We start from the raw sequence: 25,422 nt of genomic DNA, 5'->3' as shown, positions 1-25,422 counted from the left end.
GCAGATCTGCTGAAACACTGTCTAGGCCCGATGCTTTCTATCTGGGAAGATTTTATATTTTTAATTCAACTTCTTTGGTAATTATGTCTACCCAAATTTCTGTTTCTTCTTGATCAATTTTGTCCTTTTTTGTATGCTTCCAAATGTATTGGCATAAAGTTCGTTATATCTTATTCCCTTTTTTAAATCTTATTTCCTTTTTAAGTCTCTGTTGTAACTGTGTTCTTTATGCTGTTTCAAATATTGTTTACCTTTGTCTTGTCTCTGTTTTCTTGATCTATCTTGCCAGAGGTTTCTCAATTTTATTTATCTTTTCAAAGAACCAGTTTGGTTTTGTTTATATTCCCGTCGTATGTTGAATTACATTTCCTTAGACTTTACTTCTCCTCATTGTTTTTCTTCCCTCTGCTTCTTTGTGTTTCTTCTGTTCTCTTTATATCGTTTAGGGTTGAATGTTTAGGTTATCTATTTCAGTCTTATTTTCTACTCCCTGGACACAGTCCCGATTTTACATTTATTTCTGTTGTTATTTGATCAATGCCTTTCTCTCCTTTTAGATTCCTTTAATTTGGGGACTATTTCAACTTTTTGCTCTAGTGTCATATCTAACCCTTAGCACAGTGCCTGAGTCATAATAGTGGCTCAATAAATTTGTGCTGAATGGATGAATGTTGGGTATAATTTGTAAAGTGCAGCACACTATACAGGTTAAATTGCTGATCTATTTATCTGGTCTCAAGATAGTAGAGTAGCTTGGAGCATATTAGAATATCAATGCAGCTGTCTAAGTAAAGTGATAGAACCAATGTGTTTGGGAGATATTTTCATTTATAACCTAGGGGAGTACGAATGTCTTCAGGCAAACACTTTCTGAACGTCTGAGTGTTACAAAAACAGAAAAGTCAGTCATTGAAAGTGTTTATGAAGTTCACCTGAAGACTAGCGTCTGCTTTCTGCTTCAGTGAATTCTATGTCAAGCAGTCCTTGCTCAGTGGGATAACGATCCAATTTTCAATTTTTACCGCAGTGAGTAACAAGAAATTATCCTTCATTTCTGTTAAAACATATAAATATTTGTGGAGTCTGTTAGTCCTAAGTTCAAATTCCAGCTGTGTTCCCTTAAAAACAATTTTTTTTAATGTTTATTTTTGAGAGAGAGAGAGAGAGAGCATGAGTGAGCAAGGGAGGGCAGAGAGAGGGGGACACAGAATCCAAAGCAAGCTCCAGGCTCTGAGCTGTCAGCACAGAGCCTGATGGGGGCTTGAACCCACTGTCTGAGAGATCACAGTCTGAGCCAAAGTCAGATGCTTAGCGGACTGAGCCACCCAGGCACAATTCCCAACCCCCCTCCACCCCCCACCCCTGCCACTCCTCCTCCCTCCCCACCAGCTGTGTTCCTAACTACCTGTGTGACTTCAGGCCAGTGACCATCCCTCCAAGCTTTGGTTCTTTTCTCTGTGTAATGGGGATGCCTGTAGCTCCCTCTCTCACTGTAGTGTGAGGATTAAGAAGATAATGAATGGAAAGTGCTTAGCATGGTATCTGGCACACAGCAGGTAAATATCAGTAAATATCAGTTGTTATTGTTGTTGCTATTAGCTGAATGAGCTTTTCATGGGAGGGACCGCGTCTTATGCATCTATACCAGAAGCCCAACATGTGTAACTGCCATGCGTAGCCCAGGCATGACTGTAGACTTGAACTGAGATTCTCGTGCTGCTGATGCTGGATGATAGACAAAGAAAAAGAAGCTATGGGAGAAAGGAATTCAGGCTTTGTAATTATTCGGCCATGTGCTTCAAATTTGGGTATAAAAAAGCAACAGCGGGGCGCCTGGGTGGCCCAGTCGGTTAAGCGCCTGACTTCGGCTCAGGTCACGATTTCACCGTTAGTGGGTTCGAGCCCGGCATTGGGCCCTGTGTTGACCGTTGAGAGCCTGGAGCCTGCTTTAGATTCTGTGTCTCCCTCTCTCTCTAACCCCTCCCTCACTCGTGCTCTGTCCCTCTCTGTCTCTCAAAGACTAAATAAACGTTAAAAAAAATTTTTTTTAAATGTAATAGTGAAAGAATTTGTTCTAAATATCTCCTACGCTGGATTTAATCATTTGAATTGAGCCATTGGCAACAATATTCCAGGGAAATAAGGATGAACAGGTGCAATAAAAAGTGATCTTTCCTATTGTTATGCTACAAATGGACACATTCCCTGGGAAAACGTCTCACCTAAAATTGCTTTCATAGGTGCAACTCCTTGCAACCTTTTTATAATTTCTGTAATGGGGAAAAAACGATTTAAATCATGCTACTATGAATTAATTCAAAAACAGATAATGAATAACATTACTTGGCTTCTGCAATGACACAAGGCATGGAATAATAAACTACGTTACAGTGAGACCCTCTTCGTCCTAGATCTTGTGGAGCTGTTCATCAGAAGGTCAGTAGCAATGCTATTTCTATTGGAGAATTTTCATTTACAAAATTAACATATTTGAAAAATGACTTTCAATAATGACACAAAGCAGAAATATAAAAATCTGTACACGCTATAGCTCGTATAAAACATTTTTTTGGCATCAATTATTGTTGTAATTTAGGCTGAAAAATGCCAGCTATTTTGCTGCTGTGCTGAAGTCCTCTTTTTTGAGCCCACAATGAACCTGTAATACTTATGGAAAGAGTTACCATAGCAACCTATATTGATGTCACAAGCTCAGGCTTCTGACTTCATTGCATAATGCGGTAGCAAGTGGATTTGCAGCAGAAACACCCTGCTAAAGAACAAGTATCTTGGTTCCCAGCAAAGAGGACAAAGGAAAACAGCAAGTTATAGGGAGTTGAATGCTGGATTGTGAGTCAGATTGTCTGAGTTCTTATTTTAAACCTGCTTCTCACTTGTTGCCTTGTTTTGAGTAATCGTGTTTACGTGTGTGCACTGAGGTTTGAAGCAAGAAATCTCCTATCTCTGGGATAGACATAGAAGAGAAAACTCAGTATTTAATGTTTTAGCATTTGGGGGACATCTTAATAAGGCTAAAACACCCTAAAAATAACTTGGAAAGCAAGGAATTACTAATGTCTTGTAGTAGGTAACTGGCTAGCTCACAAAGATAAAGAGAGTACTTTGGAAAAAAAGCATAGAGCTAGGGTTTTTGATTTTGATTTTTTGAAACAGTAATGGGTAAAGGGTATGATTGATGTCCTAATCTTAACTTTAATAAGAATGTGGAGAACTCTTACATAAATATGTCATATTACATAGCTGTATCTATTTAAGGATGTTTTGATATGTCTCAGAGAAGAGAAAGGTTAATCTGTATCTGTTAGTGGGTATGATGCTGCTCATGTTTACACTGTGTACATTAAATCATAAATGTTTATTTTATCATGCAAATGTTTACCCTCATTAGAAAACAATTAAATAAGTGAAGTGGCTTTGATAATTTAAAATAAAATTAAAAAAAATTAATGATATCCTTTTTTAGACAGGCCTACTCTTTCCTTTGGAACCCTATAACCTGTCCATTATGTCAATTGGTCTAGGTTTTTATTATATAGTAAATTTCAGAATTGAGCTTCTTTTGGTATTTGAAAAGGCATTTAAACTAATAAACTTCCTCACCAGAAACTAAGGTGAAAACATGGTGCAGCTTTTCATTTTATCTAAGGTAACAAGCTAGAACATTTTGATAGAACTATGGCCCTTCCCACCCCCTCTTTCCATATGTTTCAAAATCATTCCAAAATATCAGCGAAGATTTAATATGCTAAAAAACTTCATTAGCTAAATTCCCTGTTAAATAACCCTTAGAAAGAAATGAGTAATTTTTCAGGTCTTAGAAAAATTTTAAGTTACTGTTGAAAAAGGTAGAGCAAGGTAGAAGCTGTGGCCATGTTTTTGATAAGTACTTAATTGCATCTGAACTCCTTACTATCTCACTGCACAAGTCATTTGTGTGAGTCATAAAATCTTGCAAAATCTTTCAAAAACTAGAATTTGCTGTACAGTGTTTCATGGAATATCTAAGAGTAAAAATTAGTTTTTTCATTATAGGCATTATGTTTATCCAACTAGCTAATGTGTTTTTTTCCTATACTAGGCAAAAGACTTTTCGTGTGTTTGTGTGAATTTAATTCAGCAGATTTTTATTAACTTTATTACCATGAGAAGGTCCTGAATATACGTAGTAAAATTTTGTAAAAAAAAAATCATACATTCTTCATTTTTTTTCATCTTCAGCAAAGAGAGGAATCAGTAAAAATGGTTGTTTCCTTTCTGAATTCTACTTTGTTCCTTGCTCTAAATTCTACCATTTCAAAGTACAACTCCTTTAAATAACAGAGACTAAACATTGCTGAAAGTTACATCAAGAAATCACACCTATAGAAGGAGCTATAGCTATTTTGTTTTGTTTTGTGATCACAGTGATGTCCAATAGATTTAAATAACTTGCCCAAAGTTAACTGGTGGAAGAATACATACCTCAACTAAGGATCGTTCTACCACATCAAAGTGTCCTGATCCTGCCTGATGGCTTTTATCCAGAGTCATCTCCCTTTTAGATAGTCTGATATATAGTCCTTTTCTTCTTATTTTTTCTTAATTTCTTGGTTTTATTTTTTCCCCTAAAAAATCTCACTAGAGATTATAGAAAAATTTATTAGTCTTTTCAAAGAGCCAACTTTTGGCTTTACTTATTGCTCTCATGTATCTTCTTCTGTGTAACAATCTACCCTCAAAACATACTGGTTTAAAACAACCACTATTTCATTATCTCATGATTTTGTGGGTTAAGAATTCAGGTAGGGTCATTCTTTTGCTTCTTGTGGTATTGACTAAGCTTACGGGGTGGTATTTGGTTGGTGGTTGGCGTGCTGGAGAGTCTAGGATTGCTTCACTCAGGTGCCTGATGCCTGAGCAAGGAAACCTAGAAGGCTAAGCTTAGATGGGTTTCTCCCTGTAACTACGTAACACAGGGCTTCTCCACATGGCCTTTCCAATGGAGTTTTGAGACTTCTTACATTGCAATTTGGGACTCTAAGAATGTACAGGAAAATGGGAAGTAGAAATGGCAAGTTTTCTTAAAGTCTAGACCTAGAACTGGCAAAATATCACTCTGCCATACTTTTAGAGCAGTCATAGAACAAAGATTCAAGGGGAAGGGAAATAGATCTCTCCTGTCAAAGGAAAGAGTGTCAAAGAGTTGGAGCTATCTTTATTCTATCGCATTGATCCTGTGTTGTATTTTAGTCTTCTATTTCAACAATCTATTATTTTCTTTGTATCTTCCATCTGTTTTATTTGTTTATATTGTATCATTCACTCTCCCCCCCCTTCTTAGGTTGGGTGTTTAAATCATTCTTTTTCATCATTTCCTCGTCTAATATAAGCCCTGAAGGGTAAATTTTTTTTCCAATTACAGCTTTCATTGTATTTCAAAGTTTTAGCTATATTGTTATTTTGCTCATTGTTCAGTTTTTTCCCAGTGTTCCATTATCATTTCTTTTGTGATCTATGAGTTATTTGGAAGTGTGGTTTTAAAATTTCAATCCTATAGGGTCTTAATATTAATAATGTATCTACTTGGGACTTAAAAGACATTCATCAAATACAATGGATTATCCTTTTTTGGATGCTGACTTGAACAAACTTAAGAAAACATATGAGATAATCGAGGGAAATTTGAACACTGACTGGATATTTGGGGAATTTTTATATATTAAAAATATATATCATGGTAGTATAGTGATGTTAAAAGTGTCCTTTTTAAATAGACTTAGAAATATTTATGGAATGAATTTACTTCAGAAAAATTCAGATGGGAGTGGGCATATAGATGATAAAAGATTGACTATGAGTTAGATAACTGATGAAGATAACTGAAGGATACAAGCATTCCATATCCGCCTGTGTGAACTTTTTCATAAGTTGTCAAAAGTTTACCTTATAATAATTTCTCATTTAGTTGCATTGTGGCTAGAGAATTAGAGTATATTGAGTATATATATGAATTATATATTCAAATATACATATACACAAAAATACAAAGATTATATATATTCTTTCTATACAATGTAGCGAATATATTGCACACACACACACACACACACACACACACACACACACACATAATGAGCTTATTTTATGGACTGATGTATTAAATTTTGTGTACTTGAGAAGTAAATATGGAATATCTTTCTTTCTTTCTCTCTCTGTTTATCTATAGATATCCATTAAATCAAGGTTGGCAATCCAAAGATTTTTTTTTAGTTTTTTTAAATAGATTTTTAAAAGATTTTTAATAGATTTGCATAGATTTTTTTTCCTCCTAAAATTATGGATAATTGAGAAATAATTGAGAAATTTAGAAATCCATTAAATCATGGTTGGTAGTCCAAAGAATTTTTTAGGTTATTTTAAATAGATTTTAAAAATATTTTTTATAGATTCATATAGATTTTTCCTGCTTAAACTATGGATAATTGAGAAACGTGTATTTCATCCTCACATTATTATGATGATTTGTCAATTTCTCTCTGTAGTTCTTGAATGTTTTGCAGTATGTAATTTGAGATAGGTTCGTAATACATATCTAAGTGTTAAATCTTATTGGTAATTTGAAATTTAATCTTCACACAGTATCACCTCTTCTTCCTGATAGTTTTTTATTTACCTTCAAGACTATTTTTTTGATATTAATATAACTCTCCCAGCTTTCTTTTGGCTATTATTTTGTGGATATCTCTCTCAATCATGTTTTGCTTTCATATTTTAGGTTATGTCTTTCATAAGAGCATATAATTGAATTTTTGTTTACCTATCCCTAAAATTTCTGTTTTTAATTGGAAAATTTGGCCTATATACATAAATATTGTGATTAGTGATAATATTTATTTATTTCTATGATCTTAATTTGTACTTTCTGTTTGTCCATTTTTTTTCTATGCTTCTTTCCTTCTTTCTTTCTTAGCCTTTGTATCATGTCATTCATACTATCTGGACATACTCCTTTCTTCAATCCTCTGTTGGCTGATTTGAATTGTGCTTGGTATTTCCCCTAATCTGACCTGTCATGCACCATATTTTATAGAAACTGTTAAATTTTCCATCTTTTAAGGGAAAATTTCCAGATATTCTAACATAGATAAATGTTTTAGCTTTAAAATTTTTGGTTACTTCAGAAGGTTTAGGATAGAGTTGCTGAACAGATGGGATATAACAGTATTCTTTAAACTAGAAGTCCTTGGGGCCTGGATGGCTCAGTCAGTTGAACATCTGACTTTGGCTCAGGTCATGATCTCATGGTTCATGATTTCAAGCCCTGCATCGGGCTCTCAGCTGTCAGCACCGAGCTTTCTTTGGATCTATGTTCCCCTCTCTCTCTGCCCCTCCCCACCCTACTCTCTCTCAAAAAATAAGTAAAAACATGACAAAAAATAAACTGGAAGTCCTTAAACTGCATTTGAGGAATAAGGCCTGAGCATGAAATTCTAGTGAATAATAGAATAAAAAATGAAGCTGAACTTAATGTTGATGGATTGATGATGCATGGAGCCACTTAATGTTACAGTTATCAAAAGAGTAAAAGTTATCAAACTTTTCTCCTAGAAGAGAAGGTGACCTGATGAGAGCTGTTGGAGAAGATGGCAATTGTGAATAATAGGTACTGAGTTAGGAGGACCTGATCTCCGGGAAGCCAGGTTAGGAGCCCTTTTTTAATTAATCGGAGATGATGGCCAAAGGGCTGAATGAAGATGTGAACTAGGGTCTGGAAATGAAAGCTATTCTCTGACTTAAGCATCGGTAGTTATGTAAGAAGAAGTTGACGGAAAGAGAAGGAAGCAACATGGCAGTGATAATTGCTACTGAACTGAGCAATTAGAGCATCATGGCTTCCTGCTACCTTCTCTGTTTATATCATAATCTGCTGCTACTAGCTTCATCCCTTATTTTTTTTATTTCAGAGTTCCCTAGAGAGGAATTCAACTTGTTCGGCTTCTTTTCGCACCAGGTCTAGAGTCTTGCTTGCTGGCTTAGTTAGTGGATGAGCAGCCTTTGTGGTGGGTGTGCACTGGTACGGAATCGTCCCCTGAAAAGTGGGGAGGATTATCTGATACAGACATCACCATATCCCCCGAGCAGGGACTGTGATCTGAGCAGGTCTCTTAGTCTCAGCACCCCAGAAAGCAGAGTCTGACCTAAGAATTTATGTGACTTTTTATCAAGGCAGGCAGGAATGAGTGTAAAAGAAATCTTATGGTAGGGACAGAGGGAAAGCTGGCCAGAGGGTGTGTTGCTGAACTATTAGCACTGATGTAGCTTGCTTCGTGTTGTAGGGGTGTCCTGTGTAAGGCCATATCAACTGCATCTCAGAGAGATCATCATAGAGACTTGAGAAAGAGGAAGGACTTATCTTATTTGTTGTTGTTGGCCATTGGTTGAAAGTTTGCTCTATTAGGACTTAACTCCCCTGAAGTTCCAGACTGCACAGTTGTGGGCCTTTTAACAAGACCGCTCACACCTCAGTGTCGGTAAGGAAGTTCTGGGTTGGTGAGAAATGCCCGGTTTGGTGCGGTCTTAAAGTAAGGTACTGTCATGTTCTGCCTGAATGAGATCATTCCCAACTCAAGCAGGCCTGGTTACTGAAGCAGTGGTTGAAACAAAATACGCATGAAGTAGAGAGATTGTGAATTGGTATGTAGGAGGTGGTGGATACAGAAGACAATGATGGACAAGCTAGTTAAGGGGGTGAGGATGGGCCAGGGGCGGAGGACACAAAGGCACTTTCGTATCCCAAAGTCTTAAACAGAATAATTCAAATAAAGCCCAATAAGTATTTAATGAGCCTCTACTCTTTGCAAGAAACTGAATTTATATCCCCCAAAATGGGGTGCCTGGGTGGCTCAGTCGGTTAAGCATCTGACTTCGGCCCGGGTCGCGATCTCACGGTTCCTGAGATCAAGCCCCGCGTCAGGCTCCGTGCCGACAGCTCAGAGCCTGGAGCCTGCTTCAGATTCTATGTCTTCCCCTCTCTCGGCCCCTCCCCAGCTCATGCTCACACTCTGTCTCTGTCAAAAGTAAATAAACTTAAAAAAAACTTTTATATCCCTGAAAGTAAGCAAGAAGCTTTATCATCAAGTGGAGGAAATAGATGTATATACATGTGAAATACAAGACACCATGTGTTAATATCATCCTCTATGATAAACATGCAGAAGAGGAGTACAGTGGAGGCAGCGGTGAATTTTGCTGGCAGGAGTAACAGAGTCTTTGTAGAAAGTTCCATGTGGCTTTAACGATTAAAGTTAAAATTTTGATAAACATGTGAGGGCTATTTCCTTATAGCAACTGTATCTCTGCATCTGTATTTTATTAAAATGACACCCTTACATTTTAGATATTTCACACTGAAAATAGAAATGAGAAATTAAAAATTTGAAAACAATTTATTTTTCCTTTATCCGGAAGTGAATAGTACTTTTTTTCATGTTTCCTCACAACGCCTGTGGGTTTATTTTAAAAATGATTTGCCAGAATCTTTACATAGTTTCTTGAAATGGAATTAATATTAAAAATTGCCTTCTGTGTTCCTTGTCTTTCTCCCTCCATGTAGAGAATGAAGGAGTGAACAGGTGAAGAGCTGAAGGAATGGGGGCTGCAGGAAAACAAAATACAGATCTTGAGATGGATTAGAAAGATTAGGTATTTTGAATTTTCTGGAACAAAATCTGATGCTGCTGCCAGGGAACACTTTCCTGGTCTGAACTTGTTTTCCCAAAGAAATGAAATAAGGTTGAAGAGATGTTGTAAATGGGGCAGACAGAACCCAGGCAGTGAAAGAGAGCTAGACACAGGAATGGAGAGCTATGACTCTGAGGCTAGCCTAACTGTAACAGTGACTAGATTGTTCATCCTGACCAACCTTTGTCTTTTTTTTTTTTTTTAATTTTAATTCCAGTGTTGTTAACATACAGTGTTCTATTTATTTTAGGTGTACAATATGGTGATTCAAGTCTATTCCTTACTCAGTGCTCATCATGGTAAGTGTACTCTTGATCCCCTTCACCTATTTTATCCATCCTCCACCCGCCTCCCCTCTGGTCTCCATCAGTTTGTTCCCTGTATTTAAGAATCTGGGTATTTTTGTCTTTTTTTTCATTTGTTTATTTGTTTGAGTGAAATCCGATGGTATTTATCTTTCTCTGACATATTCTGCTTACTATTTTACTCTCTATATCCATCCATGTTGTTGCAAAAGGCAACATTTAATTCTTTTTTATACCTGAGTAATATTCCATTATATATATTATATATATGTCTTTATCCCTTCGTGTATATCTAACCCTTCATATATTGATGGACACTTGGGGTGCTTCTATTGTTAATGGAATTGGCTATTGTTAATAATGGCTATTGTTAATAATGCTGTGATAAATGTAGGGGTGCATATAACTTTTCAAATTAGTATTTTCATATTCTTTGGGTAAATACCAAAGTAGTGGAATTACTGGGTCATATGATAATTCTAGTTTTAATGTTTTGAGTAACCACTCTAATTTTTTCTGCAGTGGCTGCACCAATTTGCATTCTCATCAACAGTGTACGAAGGTTTCTTTTTCTTCACATCCTCACCGACACTTGTTGTTTCTTACGTTTTTGATTTTAACCATTCTGACAGGTTGAGGTGGTATTGTGGTTTGATTTACATTTCTCTGATGATTAATGATGTTGAGAATCTTTCCATATGTCTGTCGGCCATCTGGATGACTTCTTTGGAGAAATGTTTGTTTGTGTCTTCTATCCATTTTTCAATGGGATTTTGTTTTGTTTTGTTTTTTCTTGGTGTTGAGTTGTATAAGTTCTTTATATAGTTGGGGTACTAACCCCTTATCGAATGTATCATTTGAAAATACCTTCTCCCATTCAGTAGGTTGCCTTTTAATTTCCTTTGCTGTTCCTTTTAATTTCCTTCACTTTGATGTAGTCCCAATAATTAATTTTTGCTTTTATTTCCTTGTCTTAGGAGGCTTACCTAGAAAAGGTAAAGCTGTTGCTACAGCTGATGTCAGAGAAAATACTGCCCATTCTCTCTTCTAGGATTTTTATGGTTTCAGGTCTCGCATTGAGGTCTTGAATCCATTTTGAGTTAATTTTTCTGTATGGTGTAAGAAAGTGGTCCAGTTTCATTTTTTTTTTTTTTTACGTGTAGTTGTCCAGTTTTCCCAACACTGTTTATTGAAGAGACTTTTTCCCATTACGTATTTTCTTACCTCCTTTGTCAAAGATTAATTGACCATATAATCACGGGTTTATTTCTGGACTCTCCATTCTGTTCTATTGATCTATGTGTCTGTTTTTGTTCCAGTATCATGTTGTTTTAATTACTACAGCTTTGGAGTGTATCTTGAAATCTGGGATTGTGATACCTCTAGTTTTATTCTTCTTTTTCAAGATTGCTTTGGCTATTTGGGATTTTTTTTGTAGTTCCATACAAATTTAGGATTATTCTAGTTCTGTGAAAAATGCTTTTGGTATTTTGATAGGAATTTCATTAAATGTGTAGATTTCTTTGGATAGTATGGATATTTTAACAATATTTGTTCTTCCAATCCATGAGCATGAACTATCTTTCCATTTGTTTGTGTCATTTTCAATTTCTTTCAGCAATGTTCTACAGTTTTTAAAGTACAAGTCTTTCACCTCCTTGGTTAGGTTTATTCCTAGATATTTTAATATTTTTGGTGCAGTTATAAATGGGATTGTTTTCTTAATTTCCCTTTCTGCTATTTCATTATTAGTGTATAAAAATGTAATGAATTTCTTTATATTGATTTTGTATCCTGCAACCTTACTGAATTCATTTATCAGTTCTAGCCATTTTTTTTGGTGGAGTCTAGGGTTTTCTCTATATAATATGATGTCATCTGCAAATAGTGAAAATTTTACTTCTTCCTTATCAATTTGGATGCCTTTTATTTGTGTGTGTGTGTGTGTGTGTGTGTGTGTGTGTGTGTGTGTGCTGTTGCTAAGATTTCCAGTACTATGTTGAATACAACTGGTGAGAGTGAGACATCCTTGTCCTCTTTCTGACCTTAGGAGAAAAGTTCTCAGGATTTTTTGCCAATGGCCATGATGTTAGTTGTGGTTTCTTTATATATGGCCCTTATTACATTGATGTATGTTCCCTTTAAACCCACACTGAGGGTTTTTTATCATGAATGGATGTTGTACTTTGTCAAATTATTTTTTCTGTATCTATTTAATCTATGTTCATCAGAGATATTGGCCTGTTTTAGTTCTCTTTTTCAGTGGTATCTTTATCTAGTTTTGGTATCAGGGTAATGCTGGCCTCATAGAATGAGTTTGGAAGCTTTCCTTCCTCTTTTAATTTTATTGCAATAGTTTGAGAAGAATGGGGAATAGCTCTTCTTTAAATGTTTGGTAGAATTCACCTGTGAAGTCATCTGGTCCTAGACTTTTGTTTGTTGGGAGTGTTTTGGTTACTGATTCAATTTCATTGCTGGTTATCTGTCCATTCAAATTTTTCTATTTCTTCCTGGTTCAGTTTTGGGAAATTATATGTTTCAAGGAATTTTTCTATTTCTTCTAGGTTGCACAATTTGTTGGCATATAATTTTTCATAATATGTTCTTAAAATCCTTTGTATTTCTGTGGTATCAGTAGTTACTTCTCTTTCATTTCTGATTTTGTTGGAGTCCTCTCTCTCTCTCTCTCTCTCTCTCTCTTTTGGTGAGTCTGACTAAAAGTTTATCAATTTTGTTGATATTTTCAAAGAACAGCTCCTGGTTTCATTGTTCTATTGTGTTGTTTTTTTTTGTTTGTTTGTTTGTTTCTATTTCACTTATTTCTGTAACCTTTATTATTTATTATGTAACCTTTATTATTTCCTTCCTTCTACTGATTTTGGGTTTTGTTTATTCTTTTTCTACGTCCTTTAAATATAAGTTTAGGTTGTTTATTTGAGGGTTTTTTTTTTTGCTTCTTGACATAGGTGTGTATTGCCATAAACTTGCCTCTTAAAACCCATTTTGCTGTATCCCAAAGATTTTGTACCATTGTGCTATCATTTTCATTTGTATCCATGTATTTTTTGATTTCCTCTTTGATTTCTTGGTTGCCCTAGTCATCTTTTAGTAGCATTTTATCCTCCATGTATTTGTGTTCTGTCCAGCTTTTTACTTGGGGTGACCAAGCTTTGTCTTAATTCCTAAAGTGTGGAGATGTCTCTCTCTCTTTTTTTTTCCTTTAGGGGAGAATTATTAGCCCTCATTTGTGGCCTGGCTAGTAGGGTTTACCATTGACTACAACATTATTTCAGTATCACAAAAATAAAATGTGTAATATCATGCTCACATTTGATTAAAGCATTTTTAACATATGGAAATGTCATATTGCTTTGCAAAATAAAGACATACTAAAATAAATATATAAATAGTGTAGGCTATTCCACCAGTTATCCCACTCAATTTGTGCATAGAGATGGGAATCTGCCTTTTCACCTGTTGACCTCAGTTCCACTTACTTCCTATGGATTATGAGAATCGTGCTAATTGGAATATGAATCTACTATCAGAATCTATGTCTATAAAGATGTTTTTGAGATGACATGGCTCTCAAACTCAAGCCAGCTTGTTCACCTGGGCTAAGCTGAAGAATCAGCAATCTGTCCCAATAATGAATGGAAAATGACCTATGCCCGAGTTCTTGAGGGACTATTCCAATACCAGACCTTACTAACAGATTTTCATGGGTAAATTTGATCAAGTGATATTTTCACTTTTAATTCTGACTTTAGAACCAAGATGTAACTTGTGTAGAGTATGGAGTTTTCAGATATGAGAAAAGACTGAATGTTGGAACAGCTTAAGAAGAAAGGGTTTGTGGCAATATTGAACCAATGTTCTCATAAATTGCCTTAGCCTTACTTTTTCAGCAGTAGGAAAGGTGAGCAGATCTACTAAGAGGGGAAGGCACCATGGTTGTCTGAGGATCAAAAACTTTTAAGTGGAGGCATTCTCTGCTTTCCCTTCTAGTTAGCTCCTCATTTCTAGAGCTTAGATCTTGCTCAGACTTCATTTTTTTGGTCCAGGTGCTTTAGAGCGCCAACCATGTTCTAGGCATTGGACTAAATGCTTTGTATAGTTTTATCTCATTAAAAATTTGTAACATATCATGAATTATTATTATTCCCCATTTACAAATAAGAAAACTGATGCTATGAAGCCTAGGTTATTTATTCAGCTAGTAGGTGAAGGAGGTAGGGTGGGATATGGATAAGTCTAACTGTAAAGCCTACGTCCTCTTTTCAGTATACAATATCCTCTTCTTTAAGCTTCAAATGCTCTAGCTTTATTAGGGCATTCGTAGGGGTGACTTGGGTGCCCTTTGAAGGACTTTGTGAGTTCATTTCCTTTCACCCCTATGTAAGAAGTCTTTCCTGAGTTTCTGTGAATTATAAGGGTGAACCATTTTGTGTAGCATGGCCCAAAGACATTACATCGTTGTGCCAGAAAGGAGGCTGTGTCCTGCAATAGTGGCTCAGCTACACTTTCTCTGATATCTGTTTGGACTTCATCAAAATCTTTTGTCTTGTGATTCTGGTGGCATTTGGGTAAAGCTTATATATGAAAGTGAATGGTTTAGTTTTCCTGATGGAAAGTTTAATTCAGCTCTCCAGCATGTTGCTTTTAGCTTGTTTGTAGATATAATCGTTTACTTAATGAGGATGCATCCTCCCTTTCAGAGTACAGACTTTAAAATGAATTTCCATAGATTTACATAAATTCCCTGGGGACCACTATCATGTGAGCAAAGAAAGAATTGCCCAGCTGTGTTCTGATTTAATGGAATTATGAAGCTTTAGGGTGTGGGCTCTGAAAAAGATATCTAGGGGAAATAGTCACTCAAATTGTTGGAGAAATAAACCGTTAAATGAATTTGCTCTCACTCAGATTGGAGATGATTTTAGAAGCCAGCATCAGCCAAAGTTTTAAACAACTCATTTTAGGAAAAGTTGGTAAAAATGCTGTACATTTCAGAAATCACCTTTTATTTCTGAGAATGAGTGTTAATATTATATGACAACAGATTTTGCGTAGAGCATTTTTATTTTAAATGTGTTTAAAATGGAGAGAGTTAGCAAATGCTCTATATCTCATGCTGTCACCTCAAAATAACAGCATCTTTAGGTACACTTACTTTTAAATCTAATGTGGGTCCCCAATGTTATCTGGGCCAGAGTTTATTAATGGTGGTCTGTATGTCTTTCACACCCCAATTCCTTCCTCAGTGATATGAAAAGATCTAAGAAGGTTTCAGCTTTTGGAGCTCAGAGATTTTGCCTTCTAACTTACTTTGAATCTTTCTTTATTTTTTATTCTTTTTATTTTTTTAATGTTTATTTTTAAGAGAGAGAGAGAGCGAGCGAGCAGGGAAGGGACAGAGAGAGAGGGAGACACAGAATCTGAAGCAGGCTCCAGGCTCTGAGCTGTCAGCACAGAGCCCAATGTGGCTCTCGAACCCACAAACCACGAGATCATGACCTGAGCCGAAGTCAGATGTTTGACTGAGCCGCCGAGGGGCCCCTGAATCTTTCTTTAAATGGTGATGTCCCAATTACATTGTACTCTGTGATTGGTTCTATAGGTTGGTTACAATAACATAACAGCAATGGGAAGATTTCATAATTCTCTTGGCCTTGGAGTATAGCCATGTGAATTAAGTCCTTTTCAAGATAATACCTCAGCATTAGCCAGGAGTCTACAAATATATATCTTTGGTTCAAAGAGGCTTACTCAAGAGTATGAATGGATTGATATTAATTTATATTCTGTGTTGGAAAAACAACCACTGATATGAGTCCATAAGGTTCGTCCTTGTGTATGAAAACATAAATTAGTCAATAAGTATTTAGCAATGTATAGAAAATGCTTGAAGGTGGATGCTAAAAAGGAAGAAATATTTGTCCATGGCATTGGTATTTTTTAGCATCTATACAAAGAAACAATAATAATAACTAACATGTCTTGTGCACTTATTATGCTCCAGGATTTTCTTTTTGTCATCTGTCATAAACTTCGCAATAACCTATGACTTAGGCCCTCTGATTATCCCATTTTACAGATAAGAAAACAGAAAGCTAAATCATTTGCCCCAGCTAGTATGGGGTAGCTAGGGTGGCAAATATGGCACATTGGCCCTGGAAGGTAGGATCTTTTTTCTCAAATTCCTGTATGTATTTTTAGAAGTTTTTTAAATGTTTGTTCATTTTTGAGAGAGAGAGAGAGAGAGAGAGAGAGAGCAAGTGGGGGAGAGGCAGAAAGAGAGGGAGACTCAGAATCCAAAGCAGGCTCCAGGCTCTGAGCTGTCAGCACAATCTGCCGAGGGGCTCGAACCCATGAACCGTGAGATCGTGATCGGAGCCAAAGTTGGACACTCAACCGACTAAGCCACCCAGGCGCCCCTCCTGTAGATACTTTATTGTGGTTAAATGTACATATACAACATGGGCGTTATAAACACGGGCGTTCAAATATCTGTTTGAGTGCCTACTTTCAAGTCTTTGGGTATATACCAGAAGTGGAATTGCTACAACCTATGAAATTCAATGTTTAATTTCTTGAGGAATTGTATACTGTTTTCTATAGTGGCTGCACCATTTTAAACTTCCCCTGGCAGTGTACAAGGGTCGCAATTTTCTACCTTCTTGCTAACATTTTTTTTCTAATAGCCATTCTGATAGTATCTCATTGCGGTTTTGATTGTCATTTCCCTAGTGATTAGTGTTGTTGAGCATATTTTCATGTGCTTATTGGCTCACTTGTAAATCCTCTCTGGAAATATGTCTCTATATATCCTTTGTTCATTTTTAAATAGAGTTGTTTTGTTGTGTTTTGAGCCATTGAAGTTCTTCATATATTCTGGATATTACTCCCTCATCAGATAATGCCTTCCACTATCTTCATAGTATCCTTTACATTCTTGCCTGTGTTCAGAGTCTATGCTCTTAACCACTACACTGAAGTATATAACCAAGGTTGTGACATTGCTACCACCATATCCCCTTATGATGAAATAAAGATAAGAGGCTGTGTTGTCAGGGGATGCATGAAGAAAGCAGTGAGACCTCGCACATTCTAGATGTGTTTAGTGCATATTTCTTGATGAGTCTGTTTTTGCATAATGATTGAAAAAAACGAGTCAGCTGTGTCGCATCCTCCCATTCTTTGCCATGTATTTCTTGGCCATTCACAAGAAGAGGGGAGCAATGGGAAAGGGGGGTGTGTGACTGGCTGTGAATGGAAGATACATCTGCCAATCTTTTAGCTTTAGATACATTGCCAGGACGTTTTCTTTTCTTTTCCTTTTTTTAAAGGTCACTTATTTTGAGAGGGAGGGAGAGAGAGAGAGAGAAAGCGAACATGAGTGGGGGAGAGGCAGAGAGAGAAAGGGAGAGAGAGAATCCCAATCAGGTACTGCACTGTCAGGGCAGGGCCAGATGTGGGGCTCAAGCCCATGAACTGTGAGATCATGACCTGAGCCAACACCAAGAGTCAGACGCTTAACTGGCTGAGCCACCCAGATGCCCCACCAGGGTGTTTTCTGGCAGAACTTTGATTTAACCTGACTTAAAGAGGTGAAACAAAACCTCTCTTCACTCTCATTCGCTGCCTACGTCTAGAAACTCACTTTTCCTTGGAGCTTAACAGAGGGAGGAAGGAAAAGAGAGAACAATCCTCTCTCTCGCCTCTTCTTCTTTGCCTGAGGTGGAATTAAACTCTATCTTCCTGGGTGTTGCTGATTACTGGGGTGGAGGAACCGGGCACAGCATCGAGACCACATTGTGTTCCTTCGTCTGAAGGTATTGTAAGTGTGACTCAGGTTTCAGTTAGAGCTCTTTGCTTCTAACTGCATACCCCCCCCCCCCTTGTCTCTAGTTTTTGGATTTTGGATGCATGTAAAATACAGTGTTTTCTTCCCCATACTGTTTGTGAATTATTAAGTCTATGCCTCAGGCTCAGAGAGGGCCATTGGATACTCAAACAATAACAACCTGTAAAGTAGAAATTAAGAAAAGTCCCTCTTCTTCCCATCCCAGTATATAAATAAGCCTGAGGCACTCACTTTGGAGTCAATGTTTGGCTTGAGGCTCTTAACATTCTATCTGTTTAGAGGAATCATCAAAAGAGCTTGCACACCTGATGGTTATGGTGTAAGAGCTGTCAGGAAGTTTGCAGTCAGAAGAGCCTTTTGTAAGGCTCTCTGGAAGCCTGCGTGGTATGGTAATGGCTTCCTCCTCCTGCAATGGTTGGTTAATAGGGTCAAGAGAAGATTGTGGTGAAAATGGGAGAGCAGAGGGATGGACTTCAGGACCCTCCTGACGGCGTTCCAGGGGATGACTTCACTCCCAGCGGAGAGACTGCAGGCCAGGTCTCAAGGCTCGCTGTAAGTATCATGTGTCCTGCATCTTCAGACTCCAGAGATTTTTCTCTCACCTTCCAGGGCTCCGCAGCTTGGCCTCAGTCCTCTTATACACGGGAGCCATGGGAGTCTCTGCTCTACATCAAAGACCAAGAAAAAAGAGTCACTTTAGGGGCCCCTGGGGGGCTCAGTTGGTTAAGCTTCTGACTCTTGATTTTGGCTCAGGTCACGATCTCACAGTTTGTGGGTTCAAGGCCTGCGTCGGCTCCACACCTGCTTGAGATTCTCTCTCTCCCTCTCTGACTGCCCCTCCTCCTCTCACGCTCTCTGTCTTTCTCAAAAAGAATCCTAAAAACGGAGTCATTTTACAGACAATTTTCATATTATTCATTTTGTTTATCTTATACCGTGTGCCGGATGCCTACGTATTTCGTTAAATTCTGATAACGACCCTGAGACAGATTTTATTATTCCCTTCTGCTATTGAGGAACCGGAGTCTGTAGATGGGAAGTGAATTCACTTGTGACATTGTGTGGAAGGCAAAGCTCCCAGTCTGAGTAGGTCTTCTTGACTCTACAGCCTGTCTTCCTTCCTGGGCTTCTTTTACTGACCGTTGACCTTCCTTCCTTTTAAACTCTCATTTTCGATTCCAGGAAACAAAGGGGGGGGGGGGGGGGAAAGGGATGCTTTGCATGAATTTTGTTAACTGAAATTAGCATCAATTATCACCTCTTAGAAATGAGTGCTGCTGTTTCTCGGTGTTTCAGAATGACATCATCAGGCCGGATGCCACCCAAAAGTGAGTCGGTGGTCCTGTTCTCATGATACAGGAAATCTAGTACATGCCCCATTTGGTCTGTCATCTCGTCCACTAGCACAGCTTACTAAAGAGGGGTTAGAGGCAGTTTCCACGCTGCTTATGGAAACCGTTGGCGGAAAGAACTGTTGCACAGGTGGAGATAATGTCATTCAGCTGCCACGAGTGCAATTTACAAGACAGAATTGCTCCTCTTCGCACTGTGGCCAATGGCAGAGCCCAAGCTTCTCATTTCATGGCAGAAACTACTTCCGGACATAAGTTTTTCTTTCTGCAGCTCAGTTGTTGGCTTATTCTTACTTGTTTTTATCAGCATAATGCTTTTTGTTGTGGTGTCAGTTTCCTCACATGGTTATTCTTCTGCCAAGTGCAGTAATCAAAGTGAATTAAAAGCATTATTTATTGATTTTTTTAGAGAGAATGGGTTTATTGTGCTTTATTTATTCTTAAATAGGCTAATTTGATCCAAAAACCCTATTAGAGTTAATAGTGCCACTGGTAAATATAATTTACCCAATAATCTAGAAAAGGTTGTTATTTTCCTAAATAGAGCATAAATGTTACAGTTCTAATCATTTTCACATGATGCTCAAAAAAAAAAAAAAAAAAAACGGCAAGCAAAGATTCAAGTTTGCCTTTTGAAAAGCATAGCAGAGGCACTTGGCAGCTTCTTAGGCATCGGTTTTTCTCGAAAAAAAAACTACACTTAGGTAGCACGTGTTCCACTTAGTAGCTATTGTCATAATCGATTACTGGATATAAAAAGGATGACCATACGAATTTCTCAGAGGGTCAGTACGTAACTGGAGGTGTGGCAGAGAGCGTGTTTTCATGCTGTATTTCTAAGGCTGGTGCTTAAGGGTTGGGAGAGAGCTCTTCATCATTATCAGTACAATAATAATAGCAAATCTATAGCATCCTGTGGTAGTAGGCACTACTATGAGCAATTTTCATGTAACAATTTATTTGAACCTTAGGGTTACCCTGGGAAGTAGTAACTATTATCACCCCCATTTTACAAGTGAGGATGCAAGAAAGTGAAAGTGAAGCACAGAGAGTGAAGTAACTTGCTTCAGATTACACAAGTGAGTGGGAGAACCAGAGTACATATCCAAATACCTGACCCTAGAGTTTGTGGTCTGAACCACTGCCCTCTATGGCAACATTTATTGAGGTCATACTATATGTCGTGCATTATGCTAGGCACTGATACTGGAGAGAGAAAAATTCCTCAGGGGATAAACAGTCGGGCACACATAGGCACAAATCTCTCTTCTTCCCATCTTTAGAGGTCATTTAGAAAAAAATTAATTCTAGGGGTGCCTGGGTGGCTCAGTGGGTTAAGCATCCCACTCTTGACTTTGGTCAGGTCATGATCATAGGGTTCATGAGGTCGAGCCCTGCGTCGGGCTCTGTGCAGACAGAGACAGTGCAGAGCCTGCTTGGGATTCTCTACCCATCTCCCCCCCCCCCCCCCCCCCCCCCCCCCCCGATTGCACTCTCTCTTTCTCTCAAATAAACAATAAACAAATTTTAATTCTTGTATAATTAACATAGTGTTATATTAGTTTCAGGTGTACGATATAGTGATGTGACAATTCTACACGTAGTGCTTATCATGATAAGTGTACTCTTAATCCCCTTCCCCTCTTTTACCCATCCCCCTATCCACCTCCCCTCTGCTAACCACCAGTTTGCTCTTTAGAGTTGAGTCTGTTTTTTGGTTTGTCTCATTTTTATTTCTTCATTTGTTATGTTTCTTAAATTCCACATATGAGTAAAATGATATGGTATTTATCTTTCTCTGACCGACCTCTTTCATTTAGCATTATACTCTACATCTACCCATGTTGCTAATGGCAAGATCTCATTCTTTTTTTATGGCTGAATAATATTCCATGGTATATACATACACCATTTCTTTACACATTTATCTGTCAGTGGACACTTGGGCTGATTCCATAATTTGGCCGTTATAAATAATGCTGGAATAAACATAGCACGTATATCTTTTCAAATTAGTGTTTTGTATTCTTTGGGTAAATAGTAGTAGAACTCCTGGATCATATGGTAATTCTATTTTTAATTTTTTGAGGACCCTCCATACTGTTTTCCACAGTGGCTGCACCAGTTTGCATTCCCACCAGTAGTGCATGAGGATTTCCTTTTCTCCACGTCCTCACCAACACTTGTTATTTCTTGTATTTGTGGTTTTAGCCATTCTCATAGATGTGGGGTGGTATCTCATTGTCATTTTGACTTGAATTTCCCTGATTGTGAGTGATGTTGAACATCTTTCCATGTGTCTGTTGGCTATCTGGATGTCTTCTTTGGAGAAATGTCTATTCATGTTGTCTGCCCATTTTTTAATTGGATTATTTGTGGTTTTTTTTGGTGTTGAGGTGTGTAAACTCTACATGTTTTGGTTACTACATTTATTTATTTATTTATTTATTTATTTATTTATTTATTTAAAAAGTTTATCTATTTTGAGAGACAGAGACAGAGACAGTGTGTGGGGGAGGGGTAGAGAGAGAGGGAGAGAGAATCCCAAGTAGGAATTCAGCACAGAGCCAAGGACATGGGGCACAGTCTCCCAAACCATGAGATCATGATCTGAGCAGAAATCAAGAGTTGGATACTTAACTGACAGAGCCACCCAGGGGCCTCTTGAGGTCACCTTTGAAGTTTCAAATAGCTGGGAAAGATTTTCCCCATTGCCAATGATTTGTGTAGCCATTAACAAAGAAGGGCTGCTCTCCATGGTGGAAGTGGCACAGTGATGCCCTTAGAGTTAGGACAAAGCATAACAATAACTGTACCAATGACCATTTATTGAGTGCTTCCATAAAGTAGGCAATTGTGCTAGATGCCGAGAGAGACTCGTGGAACACTCAAAACTGTAAGCGCTAGGTCTAATTTGAATGGATCACTACTCCCAACCTCACCTCTGTGTTTTTTGCTTTGGGGACAGTCCTGTGCTTATTCTTCAGCAGCATTCTTGCCTTGTGCCTGGAGTCACAGGGGAGTGAAGGATATTCCCTTGTTGGTTTCATGGTGTTAGCTGTGCGACACCTCTCCTCACGCATAACCCAGAAATCACACCTGAAACTCAAGCTAGTCTGTTTTTACAGATTTTTTTTGGCGGGGGGGGGGGGGGGGGGGGAGTCAGCCAATTTCCACACTCCCCTGATCCTGTTATTTTCATTATCACACTTCCCTGCATTTCCTAGTTTCAATTAGGACTGAAAACAACGTACCGAAATTGCATGAGCGTCTCTGTTCAGAGTGCTTCCCTCTCCTCGGAGGGGAGGCAGCCCGTCCTCTCCCCAAGTAAGGTCAAGAAGTTCATCAGATGTCTTCCTGTTTGTTAGATGTGCAGACTCTTAAAAGCTGGGCAACTTTTGGAAAGGTCTATAAAATTTGAAGTAAATATTTAAACTGAACTTCAAAAAACTTTCAAACTTTGCATATTGATACTTCTTTTTTTTTTTTTTTTTTTTTCTTTTAGCAGCTAGAATTGTGAATTGCTGAACTGGACAGCCCTGGGCTATGAATACCCATGATTCCTATTTGGATTGCTTAAAGGTTTTATCATAAGACAGTCAGTTGAAATAAGGGTGAAAAAGGCCTAATTCAGAAGACCCCCACAGCTAGAAGGATCCTTCTTCAGCTGTTGTAAAATCTCCATATTAGGTTTTGACAACGCTGACAATATAGTTTGAAGAATGTTTGTTTCTCTCTGTGTCTGTCTCCACACCCTGGAGCATGTACACACATACACGTGCAAAGGCAACATGACAGACTGAGTCAGGGAGAGTAGGTAAGAGGGAGATATTCGTAGTTTACTTAAAAAATTTTTTTTTTTCTTAATGCTTACTTATTTTTGAGAGAAAGGGTAGACAGAGCATGAGCGGGGGGAGAGGCAGAGAGAGAGGGAAACGCAGAATCCGAAGCAGGTTCCAGTCTCTGAGCTGTCGGCACAGAGCCCAACGTGGGGCTCAAACCCACGAACCGCGAGATCATGACCTGAGCCGAAATCGGGCGCTCAACCGGCTGAGCCACCCAGGCGCCCCTCATAGTTTACTTTATACTTTCATATGTTAGGGTTTAAAAGGAATAAGCACACATTTCTTCTGAAATTTTATAATTTTAAAAAAAGTACTCAAAGAAAAACTTACACTTCCTTTGTTGAGAATAGAGAATATTATCAGGGGGATGGTAGCCCTTACCTCTCAGAGGCTTAACCTTCACTGGAACAAATGCCTACATTTGCATAACCTGATCCTAAAATAATTCACACATTAAACAACCATTATTTACCTGCCATGCTGCATGACAAAATAGTTGTTGAGTGATTTTATAATTATACATTCTCGGTGCCATGCCTTTGGCTGCCAAAAGACAGACCTGCCAATCTGACACCTAGTTTTATATTATTTTTATGTATAAGCAAAGACTAAAAATAGGTGATTTTTAAGAGTTTGTCATTTCATTGCATTGTCCTAAGTAAAATTATAGCTCCACAATAGATATTGTAAAAACATTTTAGACAGGGCAGTGTTCTATGCAGATCATGTTCTTTTACACAAGTATCTCAAGTATCTGGATCATTGACAGAATTTGAAAGAAAAAAAAAATAACCTAAAGCCTTTGGAATCTTTTACTCAGGTCTATTTTCACAATTACACAACTGCAAGTTCGCACTTGATTTTTTTTTTTAATAAAATCCATTCTTATCCATAAAATGTTCCTGGTTTCCCCTTGCCGATGGTGGAGCCAGCTTAAGCTGGGAGGGAGGTAAAGTTTGTCTTCGGAGCATCTGGTCACCTTTCTTTTCTGGTTCTAAGATATTTATGATTCCATAATCTCTTTTTGGAATGTATCTGATAACCTCATGTCCACTTGGATGTTTATATCTGATAGCGTGTTGTCTTCCTGCCAGAGAATATGTTTCTAAGTCAAAGGACTAACTTTCTAACGGCTGAATGTTGACTATCAGAAAACAGGAGACAATCTGGGAGAAGATAATCACCCAGTGCCTCAGATGTAATAAAATGAGTATGTATTAGAACATGCTTTTACCTATCTTGAATCCTCTCATAAACTATGTTTTGCTAGTACTATTAGAGAAAGAACATGGATTGGATAGATCTTCTGTATATCACATTCTGGTAATAAAATATTTTGATATTCCCTTGTTACATTTTTTTTTTTTTGCTAACATCATTATCATAATTTTAAAGTTCAGATTTTAGCCTGTGATGACTTAGCGTTAATTTGCATTTAGTTAAAAACAAGACAGCCCAGGGGCACCTGGGCAGCTCGGGTGGTTAAACTTCCCACTGTTGGTTTTGGCTCAGGTCATGATCTCACAGTTTTTGATATCTCACAGTTTGTGCGACCGAGTCCCACGTCGGGGCTCTGTGCTGACGGCTTATAACCTGCTCGGGATCCTCTCTCTCCTCTCTCTGCCCCTCCCTCTCCACCCCTAAAAATAAATAAACAAACTTAAAAATGTATTAAAAAACACTGGGAGTCCAAATACTATTTTATTTCAATATCTTAGTATTTTCAACATCCAAAAACTTAGAATCGCTATAAAGCAGCTCTCTGAAACTTTAAATTGTATGAATAATGATAGTAACAAAAGCATTTATTGACTGCTTCTAATGTGCTAGACACTGTGTTAAGTTCTCTTTATGCAGTCTGTTTTTCAATGTTCATAAGGGCCCTATTCGGTAGGAATGGACTCCCCCTCTTTACAGAGGAAGACGCTGAGGCAAAGAAAGCCTTTGAATAGGTCAACATGCAAAGCCAGTGAGAGACGGACTCAGAAGTTGAGCCTGATTCTGTTTCGCTCTGAGGTCCTTTGCTCCCAGTCATCCCAATCTGCATCTAATTATATCCCACGCCCACCTTTGTTACATGACAATTGCACACCAGGTTGTACCCTTAGATGCTTCTGGACTCACCGCCACCTCATTTAATCATGTGAAGTGGCCTCATCAATCTTGCCCTGCTTGGAAGTAGCAGGTCTCCAATCCAGGTCTTATGACTTCAGATCGAGCAGTGTTTCTACCATGTGAGGCTGAACTCTCAATCAAGCCCAGTATGACATTAAGTAGAATTCTTGAGGTGGGATCTTTGGTCGCACTCAGAA

General features: G+C 37.9%; 1 long non-coding RNA gene across 15 annotated transcripts in view; it reads left to right on the top strand.

The window, feature by feature from the left end:
* Positions 1-2,750: 2,750 nt before the first annotated feature.
* The window catches only part of LOC122220472, a 195,740-nt gene continuing 173,068 nt past the window's right edge, over positions 2,751-25,422 (top strand). For 13 of the 15 annotated variants that reach the window (XR_006202871.1, XR_006202883.1, XR_006202878.1 and 10 more), the window contains exons 1-3: positions 2,751-2,850; positions 9,992-10,040; positions 18,340-18,465. This is a non-coding gene — a long non-coding RNA (uncharacterized LOC122220472). Of the gene's footprint in view, positions 2,851-9,613; positions 9,703-9,991; positions 10,041-17,786; positions 17,882-18,339; positions 18,466-25,422 lie in introns of all 15 variants that reach the window. The other 2 variants (XR_006202877.1, XR_006202873.1) reach the window with 2 other exon arrangements.

The sequence above is a fragment of the Panthera leo genome, chromosome B2 (genome assembly GCF_018350215.1).
Source record: "Panthera leo isolate Ple1 chromosome B2, P.leo_Ple1_pat1.1, whole genome shotgun sequence".
NCBI lineage: Eukaryota > Metazoa > Chordata > Mammalia > Carnivora > Felidae > Panthera > Panthera leo.
Note: the sequence above shows the minus strand (reverse complement) of the source record. Positions and strands in the feature narration are given on the sequence as shown.